This window comes from Camelus ferus, chromosome 2 (genome assembly GCF_009834535.1).
Source record: "Camelus ferus isolate YT-003-E chromosome 2, BCGSAC_Cfer_1.0, whole genome shotgun sequence".
Taxonomy (NCBI): Eukaryota; Metazoa; Chordata; class Mammalia; order Artiodactyla; family Camelidae; genus Camelus; species Camelus ferus.
The window spans coordinates 86,166,638-86,180,144 of NC_045697.1; the positions used below are offsets into that span (position 1 = coordinate 86,166,638).

At 36.6% G+C, this 13,507-nt stretch overlaps 1 protein-coding gene across 4 annotated transcripts in view; it reads right to left on the reverse strand.

The window, feature by feature from the left end:
• TRPC3 (transient receptor potential cation channel subfamily C member 3) overlaps positions 1-13,507 on the reverse strand; it is a 70,328-nt gene that overhangs the window by 5,006 nt on the left and 51,815 nt on the right. The window lies entirely within an intron of this gene.

The following is a 13,507-nucleotide window of genomic DNA, read 5'->3' on the forward strand; positions in this document are numbered from 1 at the left end:
TCATTATGCTGTACACCTTAAACTTATACAGTGCTGTGTGTCAATTATATCTCAGTAAAACTGGGGGGGGGGAGTGACACAATTTTACATCTAAAAAGGGAAAAAATTAATAAATCTTATAATCCCAAGTGCTGGAAAGGACATGGATCACTGGGACTTTTGTACTTTACTGGCCTGAATATACGTAGATCACTTTGGAAAACAATTTGGCATTATCTTTTTTTTTTCAATTGTAGTACTGTTGATTTACAATATTATATTAGTTTCAGGTATACAACACAGTGATTCAGTATTTTTATAGAGTACACTCCATTTAAAGTTATTATAAAACAATGGCTATATTTCCCTGTGCTGTACAATATATCCTTGTAGCTTATTTTATACATCATAGTTTGTACCTCTTAATCCCCTACCGATCTGGCATTATCTTTTAAGGTTAAACACTTGAGTATGCTTTCACTCAGAAATTTCACTCCTTGGTACAGGGCCTAGAGAATCTTTGCACATGTGGACCAAGAAACATAAACAATGTTTACAGCAATCTCGTCTGAAACAGCAAAAAACCTGGAAATGATCCAAACAAGTACCAAGAGGAGAAGAGACAAATAAATCATAGTATGTTATAGAACGTACTGTCATTGTGTTCACTAATGAAATTAATTACTGAAATTAGTGAACCACAGCCACACAACAGTATGGATGAATCTTAGAAGTATTACTGTTGAATGAAAAATTCAACTCGCGGACTTCACGAAGTATGAAAATATTCTTATAAAGTTACTCAACAATGAGGAAATCTACATGATGTACTTTTAGGACTATTAAAAATGTTAAAAAACAAACAAACAAACAAACCTATATTTGAAAAGAAAACCAAAGCAAGAAGATGAGAAACCCAAACTTTAGGATAGTTATTACCCCTTCGGTGGAGGTAAGGGTGCGGTCTAGGAAGGAGACCCATGGAGAAGCAATGGACAGATAACGCTATCACTCTTGGGGAGGTGGTGGTTTCCTAGGTATGCATGTAATTATCCTTCATAATTAATTATGTGTTACACATATTCTTATGAATATGTCAAATAGCACAGTAAACAGATAACAACGGAAAGGAAAAAAGATCTGAACTAAAATGCAGGTATCGTGAGAGTGAAAAATATATCTCAGTTTTAAGAAAGTAGAAATTATAAACTGAAGTGATCCATTAGATGCCAAGGTCAAGTAAAAGGGAGAAGTCTAGGATGATTTGAAATGTCTGTCTCAGAGAATAATGACAGATCAAGAGGGAGCCATGCTATGGAAAAGGAAAAGCCCATTTTATCGGTCTTAATAAAATATGTATAACATCTGCTGAGTTGTGTGGAAACTGGACTCCAGGACAGACTCACAGCTGGGTGGATCTCGGCCAGGACTCATTCATTCATTCACCAAATATTTAGTGAAGATCAATTCTGTGTCAGGTACTAGGCACTGGGGATTCAACAGTGAACACAAAGTTCATTGGAACAATTCACTATGATGGGTAAACATATCAGGGATATAATTAAGTTTAGGGGACAGTGCAGGCAGATTCCTATAGAAAGGAAAAACAAAGAAATGTTTATTCATTAAAAGCAGCTTGAAAAGCAGTAATACATATCAGTAGGAAAGAAAAGACTATTCAACAAATGGTGCTGAGATGATGGGCTATCCTTATGAGAAAGTTAAAATTAGATCTTCCTCACACCACACACAGAAAGAAGACCCAAATGGATGAAAGATCTAAATGTGCAAAGCAAAAACTTTGAAAGGAATAGGGAAATGTTTCTTCAGAAAGCTAACAGAAAGGCTAAGCCATAAGGAAAAGGTTGATAAATCTGACCCTATTATGACAATTTAAAACTTTCATACAAGGAAGGATACCAATGAAATGTAACCATATGTCAGATGGGATTTTTCCTGTTGTCCTGGAATTGTTGATAAACCCAAAACTGATGATAAAGGATGCCAAGTACCCCATGGTCTAAGACCACGTTGTCACTTGCTGTTGGAGCCAGCCATCTCCCTCCCTTCAGGGTTTATTGAGAATCACTAGACCAGTACTGAACTTACCACCAACTTCCTCCTCACTCCCCACAAGGAAAAGGAATGAGACATGGGAGGGATCATGGGCTTTTGGGGGAGAGAGGCTATTCTCTGTCTTACCTGCATGGAAGGGAGGGGTGCACTGCCCCAACCCCTCCCCAGAAGCTAAGGAAAGAATGAACTCTAAGGTAATCACTCATAATGATTAGGGTTACCTATATGAAACAGGGCCTGGCATCCAGCAAAATTAAATGTCTATTCCAGCAGACTTGCTGGCTTGCTCCTGGTAATTTAGTCAGGAAGGAAAAAGAACTGAGATAAAAGAGGAACAGCCATTGGATCAACCTTTAATCTCAATACTTGACAGATATACATTTCCACTATATAGTTGTGTGAAATACACATCAGAGGGAAACGATACTCTATTCAGTAAACGAGGCTCAGACAATTAGACCCACATCGCAAGTCAGGGCCAAATCTCTGCGTCAGGGAGCTGAGCAAAGGGGAAGCAGCCCACCTCGCCTGTTAAAATCCTCTGAACTTGCCCCTGCTCTATTAGACAGTCAGCACTTCAGTGCCCTGCCACAGGCAGAACAACAAACTTTGGTCAGTGTTAGAGCAGTGGTGACAAACAACATGGAGGGAACTGCACCCTACAGTTAAATGAAGGGAAAAGACGTCTGCCTTTGGCTCCTTCCTCCTCCCTCTCTGCGTGGCAGAGGACCAGCACCTAGAAGAGTCAGCAGGGGAGGTGGGAACAAAGCAGACCACAGCCTTCAGCCACCAGTCACACAAAGGTGTAGCTCTCTGATGGGTGAGGAGGAGGGCGCTAGATTTGATTTGGTAATTTAAGTTTCAAAATAAATACAACTGTCTCTTTAATGAAAAAAAAAGAGACTTTCTAACAACCGAAAGTCATTGGAAAGTTATAAGGTCTTGACAAGATGTTGTAAAGGGATCCTCCATTCAGCAGAAAAGAAGAGTTCAAAATAAGACAAGTTAGTGGGAAATCACTGAAAATGAAGTCACTTTTATACGTTCACAGGCTGGGACTCCTTACTGAACTCATTACATGAAGTTAAAAGACAAACCAAAGAGTGAGAGAAATTGCTTGCAAAACACACTGACAAAGAATCAGCATTCAGAACATGATAGAATTTTGACAGGTCAATAGGGTAAAGACAAACAGCCAAGCAGAATTAGGAAAAAGAATTTAAATTCACAAGAATGGAAAACTGAATGGCCAACAAATGGATGAGAAGATGTTCAATCTCACTGGTAGTCAGAGAAGTATAAATTAAAAAAACAAATACCAATTCACATATATAAGTTTGGCAAACATTTTTTTTCTCTTGAAAACAATTCAGACCCATAGAGGATCTGGAAGTAAAATAAGGTGACTTCAAATAGACCTTTCACCTAGATTCACCAGTGTTAGAAACTTGCCACATTTGCCTTCTCTTACTCTCTGTGTCTATCATTATTTATGGCTAAAGCATTTGAGAATAATTTTCAGACATCATGTCCGTTTATCCCTAAATACTTCCGTATCTTCTATATATTCTCTTATATAACCATGCTACAATGATCAAACTTTATAAAAATTAACATGAGGTAAATCGTTTAATACATAGTCCATGTTCTGTCTCATTTCCCCAGTCAAGGATCACATGTTGCTTTTACATATCCTGTATCATTAGTCTCCTTTAATCTGGAACAGCTCCTTGGCCTTTCCTTGTCTTATAAGATGCTGACATTTTTAAAAGCATAGAGGGAAATTGTTTTGTAGTTGGCTAAATTTTATTTATTTTTTAAAATCTATTTTTATATATAGTGGTTAACATTCGTAAATCTCAAACTCCCAAATTTATCCCCTCCCACTCCCTTTACCCCATAACCTTAAGATTGTTTACTAAGTCTGAGGATCTGTTTCTGTTTTGTAGATGAGTTCATAGTGTTCTTTTAAAAAAATCTGATAATATCAAGTGCTTGTGGGAACACTGGGAAACTCTTGTACCCTGTTATCGGAAACAGAAATTGATAGAACCACTCCCAGGTATACAACCCAGAAAAGCTCTTACAAATGTGCAAAAGGAGACATTTACTAAGAGTTCATTACAGCATTATTTATAATTGTCAAAAATGGAAAATAAGCTAAATATTCATCAACAGACGAATGAATGAACAAAAATCATTTATTCATACAATGGGATATTATACAACAGTTAGAATGAAGAACAAGACATATGTGTATCAATACAGATAATTCTCAAAAATATAAAGATAAGTGAAAAAAGCAGAATATGTAATATTTATTTATGCATATTCCCAAAACATAAAACTAGCACCTAATGGTATGAATATACTTATGTAAGTATTAAATATATAAAAGTTTGCATGGGAAAAACACACATGAACTTCAAAGTAGGGAAGATCACTAGGGAGGGATGAAAGGTAATGTAATAGGGTAGAGGTATTTTAGTTGTATCAAATTTTTCTTATAAAAAAGTCCAAAAAGAATATGGCAAAATGTTAATATTCATTAAATTAAGATGGTAGTGGCATAGATGTCTAACAGGATTATTTTGTGATACCTCTCCGTGTTTGAAATAGTTCACAATTAAAATTTAAAACATAACAAAATAAAAGCAATTAAAATGCTCTAATAAATAGGCTTTTAATGCTGCCTAGCAAACTGATGTGCCTCCCTGGCCGGGGCATTCATTCCATCTTCAGTACCGATAATAGTCCTTCAGTCATGACAAAGAGACAAACGTTTTTCACTTTTACAAAGTTGTAAAAACTGTAGCTTGTAAAGAAACTGAGAATAACTCAGGGCTTAAAAGGGTCTTATTTAGTACCATTCAGAAGTGCATTATTTAGAAATCGTATCTCTACAAAAGATAAGAAAACCTCTTAAAAATTAAAGTGAGTCAGAATGGTTTTGGAGACAAAAATCTTGAATTTGAATGCAGGCTTTTAATTACCTGCTGGGTGAACTTAAGGTGTTTAAACTCTTTGAACATCCATTTCCTCATCTACAAAATGCGGGGTAACAAAATTCAACTCATAAGTTCTGCAGATTAAATAATTAAATGCACGTAAAAGCATAGTTCCTGCTTAGAAAAGATTAGCTCTTGTTAGTATTATATATAAAAATAAAGTTTGAAGATTAAGATATTGCTACCCGCATTCTCAAGTATAATAAAATATTTATGTAACGTTATCCAAAACTGCACTTAGAAAGTCTATGAAAACTGGCATTTACTGCCAGAAGGGATGATAACAAGAAACTAAAATATTTTAAACATTCATACAGTGTTCAAGTTCCCTAGAAACATCCTGAACAAAGCTACTCAGATTAAATTCCCTCAGTGAAGGGAAACCAGGAAAATATATTCATCTCCATTTCATCTTTAACCTGCAGGGAAAAAATTATGGTTACAGGCTTAATTTTTTTCCCTTCAAAATTTAATGTGTTTTAAGCTTTCCATGTATCCCACAAAAATGTTTCCCTTAATATTTACAGCTTAAATATTTTTATCAACCACTGCACCAAGTTTGAGTCCCTGTAAAAGGCAAGAAGACACCTGCTATTGGACAAATCAGTTTCCCCACACATGACACTACGTGGTAATAGTCCATCCCTCAGTTCACATTGGAAAGATAATTGGTATGAATTCCAAAATGATGTTCAGCTCAAAGAAGGGGGAAAAGTTAGCCTTTCCATTCTTTCAGGCAGCTTGTCTGGTGAACCCAAGTTAGTACTATGTAGAGGTTAAGAAAGCAGGCTGCAAGGACAGATTACCTGGATTTGAGTTATGACTCCATTACTTGTAAGCTGTGGAATCTTGGTGACTTAATCTGTATAGTGGAAATGTTAGAATCAATCTTGTAAAAGACAATACAGGTAGATTACATAGAAGCTGCTCAATTAATATAACTATTATTTTTTATTATAACTTATGCTTCTTTTATAAAGCAATTCTTGATTAGCCAATCTTAATAATGGTGATACTACAGTCAAGGATCATGAAACTTGTATGCAGTAATTATCATTTAAAATATTATTTCACCTAAATTTCCAACGGATTCTTTAATCAAACCCAGTACCCCAAATTAAACTGATCTATAACCGAATCATCTTTCCCTCTTGGTTAAATTGCTAACACAATAGAAGTCTATAGATTAACTTCCACATTCCACAAACCTCCAGGAATTATCCATATTTCTTGGTATGAGCATGTAAGTCACTCTTTAAGGAAGATGTTGTAACTTTGTGGAGTGGACTATGGATATTTTCTGTCCAAGGTATGGACAGCTTGGTAGTAGTGACCTCGAACATTTCCTCTTGCAAAGAAATCCAAGTTCATTTCTCAGCCCTCCATTAAGACTGGGAGGAGGAATGAGATTTTGGTGGTTGGATATCTGGGTTTGCCCTTCCTTCCCGAAAGGCCACAAAACTTGTCTTTTCACTTAATTATTTTTTATTGATTCAAATTCAACTAACAACTATTAAGTACATTCTCAGGCACTCTTACATTCATTTTCTCGCTTGTGCCTACAGAGAAGCCAAATTTAACTGACATCAGTAGGTTCTATAATATGAATTTCAGCAATCTATAAAGTATGAATATAAGGTAATGAGACTGATTTAGACAAACATAAAGAACTCGGAAGCAGCGAGTAGAATGTTAGAGAGGGAAGGGTCCTTGGAAATCTTGTGTTTTTCATTTTTTCATACCACTCATTGTGACACACCCGGATGGATTACCATGGCACAGCCTCTGAAAACATCTGTGATTCAGACCCTGCTACTCTTTCCAGACAGCTGGTTAATTCTATTTTTGGACAACTGTAGCTGTTAAAAAATTCCTTTGTATTGAGCCAAAATCTGCTTCACTGTACTTTCTAACTACTTGTCCAAGTTCTGTTCTTTGGAGAGAGAATAAATTTGCTTCTTCTACTTGATCAGTTTTCAAATAGTTCCCTTCTCTGGGTTCCCCTGGGTTCCTGGAACTGATCAAGACCCTATAGGGCCTTCCTGGGACAGACCCCTCCCCCACGTCCTCTGCTTTAGCTCCTCTCTGACTGATGTGCCTAGGTAACTGTAACTGATGCACATTTCCTGAGTTTTTCAAATGGTAAAACCACCACCAAATGGAAGAAATTAACTACTTGATGATTGTGAGCACATAGCCCCGAGACGCACTGGAGCCAAAGGATCTCCATCAGCCAATCAGAGATTTGTGCACAGCTGATCGCATACGCTGGGATGCCCCTCTGTCACCTGGCCTTTAAAAATGCTTTCCTGAAACCCTTTGGAGAATTCGAGGTTTTAGGGCATGAGCCACTAGTCCTCCTTCTATTGGCTCCTTTACAGTAAACCCTGCACTTCCCTTCACCACTGGTGTCAGTAGATGGGCCTTGCGTACGGGCGAGTGGGCCCAAGTTTGGTTCAGTACATCTCACCTGTACCAGACAGCCACATCTGAGGGTTGTATGAATGTTCACCTACTTTTTTTTTCCCCTTCCCTTCTTCTCCACCTCAATGTTGCCCTTCCACTCCAGGGAACAGATCCTTAAAGCCAAGGACTATATCTTTGTGTTCCTATAACCTGGGACCATGCATAATAGAGGAGGCAATAGGAGGCATTCACATGAAGCTTCACAGATGTCTATCAATAGAGGATATCCTGACTGTGCCACGAAGCTTCATGTGAATGCCTCCTGTTGCCTCCTTTAGGGCCATGTGCTTCCAGTAAAACCAGGCCTGCATGGGTTGGATCAGAGACCATATGGGCCAAAGGTCTTCTCAAGCCGAAGAAGGCTATTAAAGCAGAACTGCCACACCAGAAAGCGGAGAGACAAAAGCCCCAAGAACCCTCAGCCCATCTTTCGTGGAGTCTTACACTATATTCCCATTTCTTCAGGACTCAGCATGTCTTGGTACTTTAACTTGAATTAACCCAGGTATTCATGAGCAGAATTCAATCATGGCTATCTCCAAGTCTTTATGTTCTCCAGAAAAATCATCCCTGTTTACCAAAAATTCTGTACATACATTAAAAAAAATTGCCTTGGCATGCTATTAATAATATTAATATAAACAATAATGCCATTGATCAAAGCATTTTGAAACTTTTTCTTTGTTGCCCTTTGAGGCACATTTGAATCTCTGTCTTTGAAGTAATTGTTTTGAAGAGGAAATACTCATCTAAATGGAAAACATGTAAGGTGATGACCTGATTGGTGATGGCCACATTTTCTTTCAAGGCGGATGTGACTATTTTTGAAAAAAATGTGAAGTCAGATAGCACTGAGTCTTGTTAATAAGGTGAATAATTAGCTAAGTTCAGTAGTGAGAAAATAATAAAGCACTTTGGTGTGTCTCATAAACTAATCATAAAAGTATGATTATTCCAAAAATGTTCTGAGCTGTGGTAGAATCACTAGAACTAGTGTATCCCAAAGGTCACCCTTTTGAAGGAAAAATCCCCATTTAGCAGATTAAGATCTGGAATTTCTTTAAGGTAAGTTGTATATTATAGTCACACTGCATGAAACAAAAATCCATAACAAATAAACCAATTATTATCACTCATGGAGTTCATAACAAAGAGATTTTATTTAAATATAATCAAGGCATTTATATGAAGTTTGACTGATGTGTACATAGCTGATTGAGACTTTCAGCCTCAGTTTCTCTTTTTCTACTCTCACTTTTGGGGAGCCACAGAAGATTATACCACAGGCGCAGGGAATTCTGCTTAGAAAATATGAAATGTACAGGATTCTGGAGTCTCTGGGCATTTAGCAAGGATCATCTCATGTAGAAATATAGCAATTTTCAATTTAACAGTAAACTTAGAAGTTCCTCCACTTCTTCTAAATCACTTAAAAGCATCAAGGAGTATAGGAAGCAGAAACACTAACTCCTTCTTTAATGAGACTTAGAGGAATCCATGTTCTTTTTTAGAAAGGTTAGATGAAAAGGTCAAATGAAGGTGTGGGGAAAAGCCAAAAGCAGACATTCATGGCTGAGAACATCCCTTGACCTTTTGATACAAAGTCTACGGAAGCTTAGAATCCAGAACTGCAGGAGAAATGATAAAGAGAAGCCCTATTTGCCAGAAGCGCTTTGTCAGTGAGGTGGAGAGGGAGAGTCTGCCTTGTGCAAAGTACCACAGTGCTATGGTTGACGAGGGAAATAAAGAATAAACTGAACCCACAGGCAGCACCCTGGGCCCAAAGGCAAATTCCTCAGCCTGGAACGTGGCCCTGGAATTCTCTGACCCCTCTCCAACCTCCTGAAAGTAGCTGGTCTGAGGAAAACTTACTTCATTCAAAACCAAGTAACAGTCAGTAAGGAATCTACAGAAATCTATACTAAGCTAGTCCAAGAAAGATGGATAAAACAAACAGCAAATAATAAACACTCACCAGAAAAATGTTAAAGATCAAAAGACATAATGCCACTATTGAAACATAATCTATCGAATCATAATTCAAAAATATGATGAGGCAGTCATGTCTTTAAAATACGAGCACAAAGAGGTCAGGGGAAATATAATGAGCCAAAGAAGGAAGTGATATATAAGTTGGAAAACCTCAATAAGAGGAGGAAGAAAAGACACAAAATCACCACAGAAATGAAAGATATTTTTGAAGCAGCACATGTGAAGATAGACAGGAATAAAATATAGGAAAAGAAAAAAGGACCCAAAAGGGAGAAATGGATGAAAAATTCAAAGGGCATAGAGAAAAAATGGTAGCTGTGGAAGACAGGCAAAGAAGATTCAGTTGGCATCTAATTGGTATCTTGGAGGAAGAGACTCAGTAGAATGGAACATAAAAAAATATTTCAAGATACAGTTCAAGGAAATTATTCAGAAATAAAAGAAGACTTGGCAGATTGAAAGGCTATACTCTGTGCCAGGAAAAATTCATACAGACTCACGTACAAGTAGAACAATTAGTAGCAAGTTACTGGATTTAAAAGATAAACGAAGAAAATTTGAGCATTCAATTCAAAATCTCGGGTCAACTATGTAAGAAAACCAATCAGGCTGGCCTCAAACTTTTCAATGTTCCATCGTAGGAACAGTGGAGTAATGTTTACCAATACATTAAGAAAATAAAGTCACATGTAAGAATTTTACAGCTAGTCCACACAGATATACAGAAAATAGAAAGCAATTTAGAGCATTACATAACTCAGATAACATGGTTCCCAGAAACTCTTTTTGAAGGAACTAGAGGAAGACAAACTTTAGCTGACAAAGAGATTAATGGAAACTTATGTCAAAAAGACTGGTGGTGAGTACTGACTCTGTTTAACTGTGGGATTAAAACCAAACAAATGTGGGTTATAATCCTGACAAGGTAGTGAAGGGGATCAGAAAACGCCACCCCAAAATACATCACTTGGACATAGGATTATTTTGACCTAAAGTCAATTCAGAAGCAGAAAACGTGGAAAGAGCTCACTGCCTTCCTCCCATCTGCCTAAAAGCAGGACATAAACTTCCCTTTGTGAAGGTCCTCCCCTTTCCCTCTCCCATTTCCTAAGGGAAGAAAAACTACCGTCATCACTGGACACAGAAAGTTGGCACAGAGTTGCATGACATTTCTACAGTAACAATAATCTCCCATATATTCACCTTCCCACAATTTACCACCCCTAAGAGCCCAAATCTCTTTTCCTTTGTCTTGTCACTTCTCCAGAAATTAATCCCCCTTTTTAGGATGGTATATAAGCCCCAAATTCTAACTACCCCTTTGAGTTACTCATCACCAAGTTCTCTCACGGGTGTTTGTACTTTGCATGCGTAAATAAACTGTTTTTCTCCTGTTAATCTATCTTTTGTCAGTTTAATTCACAGGCCTCAGGGACTGAACCTAATAGGTAGAGGAAAGGTTTTTGTCTTTTTTGTTTGTGTGTTTTGTCCTTTGTCCCCACCTCAAAGTTCTAATGATTTAACTAGCAAAACCTGGTAAGAGAAGGGGGAAATGGTGAAAGATAAAATAAACACATTGATTTTTTTTCATATTATAGAGCTGGAGGGTCAAAAGATAAAATGTGAAACTTATAAATGAAATAACATAGATATAAGTATGTGCAAAGCACCAGACAAATAATATAATCCACTTCACTAGAGCCTGCCAATTCTCTTCCCTGGCTTCTTAGCTCAGCACATGGCCACTAAGAATTAAGACTGATTTCCCAGCCTCCATTGCAGATGAGTCGTTTGTGTAACTTGACAGAAGTTCCTTACAGGAAGGAGGCATCTTCCTTCCCTATCACCTTCTGATTGTATTTTGTAATGCAGAAGTAATAGCAGAAGAGCCCCAGTAACTTTCTTGGATCATGAGATCATGTCAGAATGAAATGCAATCATGACAGAGCAGTATGATAGAAACAGCCTGGGGCCCCAACACTGGGAGATACCACATCAATGGAATGACTACCTCCTGAATTCTTGAAAAAAAGAGAGGAACATATTTCTATGTTCTTCCAGCTACTTGGTGGTTGGTATTCGGTGATACTGTGTGATTTGCACCAAACTTAATCCTAACTAATACGCACACTCTGAGGACTACCTTAAAATGATACTGAATACACAAATGAAGATCTGAACAAATGGAAAGGTACATTATGTTCTTGAAAAGGAAGACACAACATTGTAAAAACGTCAATTCTACTTAAGTGAACACAATCACAATAAAAAATACCAACAATATTTTGCAAACTAGACAGGCTGATGCTAAAGTTAATACAGAAAAATAAAAAAGGAAGAATAACCAGGAAAACTATGCAAAATAAGAATCTTGAAGAAAGGACGTATGTATGTGTGTCTGTGTATTTTGTTTGATTGTGTTTTAAACTGTAAGAATTTGGTTATATAGCACAGAGAAATAAACCTAGAGCCAAGAAATATACCTAAGTAGACATATTAATTAGTAACAATAAAGGTGGTATTTCAAATCAGTAGAAAAGATACATTCTTCAACACAACCAGCTGTGTAATTATCTGAAAAAAAAAACTGGATCTCCATCCACATGTTGCATCAAAATATATTCTATATGGATCAAATATTATCATGTAAAAAGTGAAACCATGAAAATACCAAGAAAAATATGGGTAAAAATTTTCTTAAATATCCTTGTATGGGAGATGAGCTTTCAAAATAGAACACAAAATCTGAAGCCATAAAAATTTGTAAAGTTTACTACACAAAATTTTTTAAAAGGTGGGGGAAAAACACCCATAAATATTAAAAAGATATGCAACAAACTGGGGGAAAATTTCTCAATTTACACCACAGGCAAAGGGCTGATTTTCTTAAAACAGTTTTTAATTCTTAAAAGAATTACTCCTAATTTATAACAAAGAGCCCATCAAGAAAATTAAATATATATGGTATTAAGCATATAGAACACTAAACATAAAAAAGGGTCAAGTTCACTCATTACAAAGAATGCAGAGTAAAACTACACTGTGATACCATTTTCACCTAACAATTTGGCCAAGATAAAAACCTTTGGTAACATACTAGTGCTAAATTAAGGAGGAAATGGGCACTCTAGTACATTTATCGTAAGATTATAAATTGGTACAAGCTCCATCAAAATCAGTTTGATGATAGTTGAAAAATTAAAATGCACATATACTTTAACCAGACAATTCTATAGATCTGCACATTTCAAATGTCATGTATACAAGGTTACTTACTGCAGTATTACTTGTAATAGCTAAATATTGGCAATATCCTCTATTGCCATCAATAGAAGGCTGATAGATTAAATACAACCATATAATGGAATATAATATAACCATTAAAAAGTAAGGCTTTGACAATCAGTGTGCTAAGCAATTTTGCAGAATGTGCTGCTTCCAAGAAAATTGTATGAAGAGGACTATGCCAATTGATATTACCATACATTATAAATTCCTTGATCCTCATTTTTGTGGTCCTGTACTGCGTCAGAAATCTAAAGATTTGGTAGTCAAAATGAACAACCAGATGGGAAGGACTATACCCTCTTCTGAGTTGGAAAATAGTGTTGAAATGTCACATCCAATATCAAAATGCAACAGATATTTGAAAGTAGTACTGATGCAAAAGTAAAGCCTAGGATTTCACTTGGAAAATAGACTATCTGGAGAAATAAATGTACCAGCTTTTTATACTGTGAGACCATTATTTTCCTAATGTACCAAATCTCCCAGTGCTTTCTGCTCAAGGTATGTGAAAGTGTTCTTTGGAAATTGTGGCAACACTTTGCTTTCAATATCACAAAGCACTCTTCTTCCGCAACCAAAAAAAAAAAAAAAAAAAGAAAAGAGAGAGAACTTGGACTCTGATTTCTAAAGTGCCCTCCACCTAACATACTATTTTCTCTGTTCTATTCTGTCCTCATAGCACATCTGAAGAATATAAT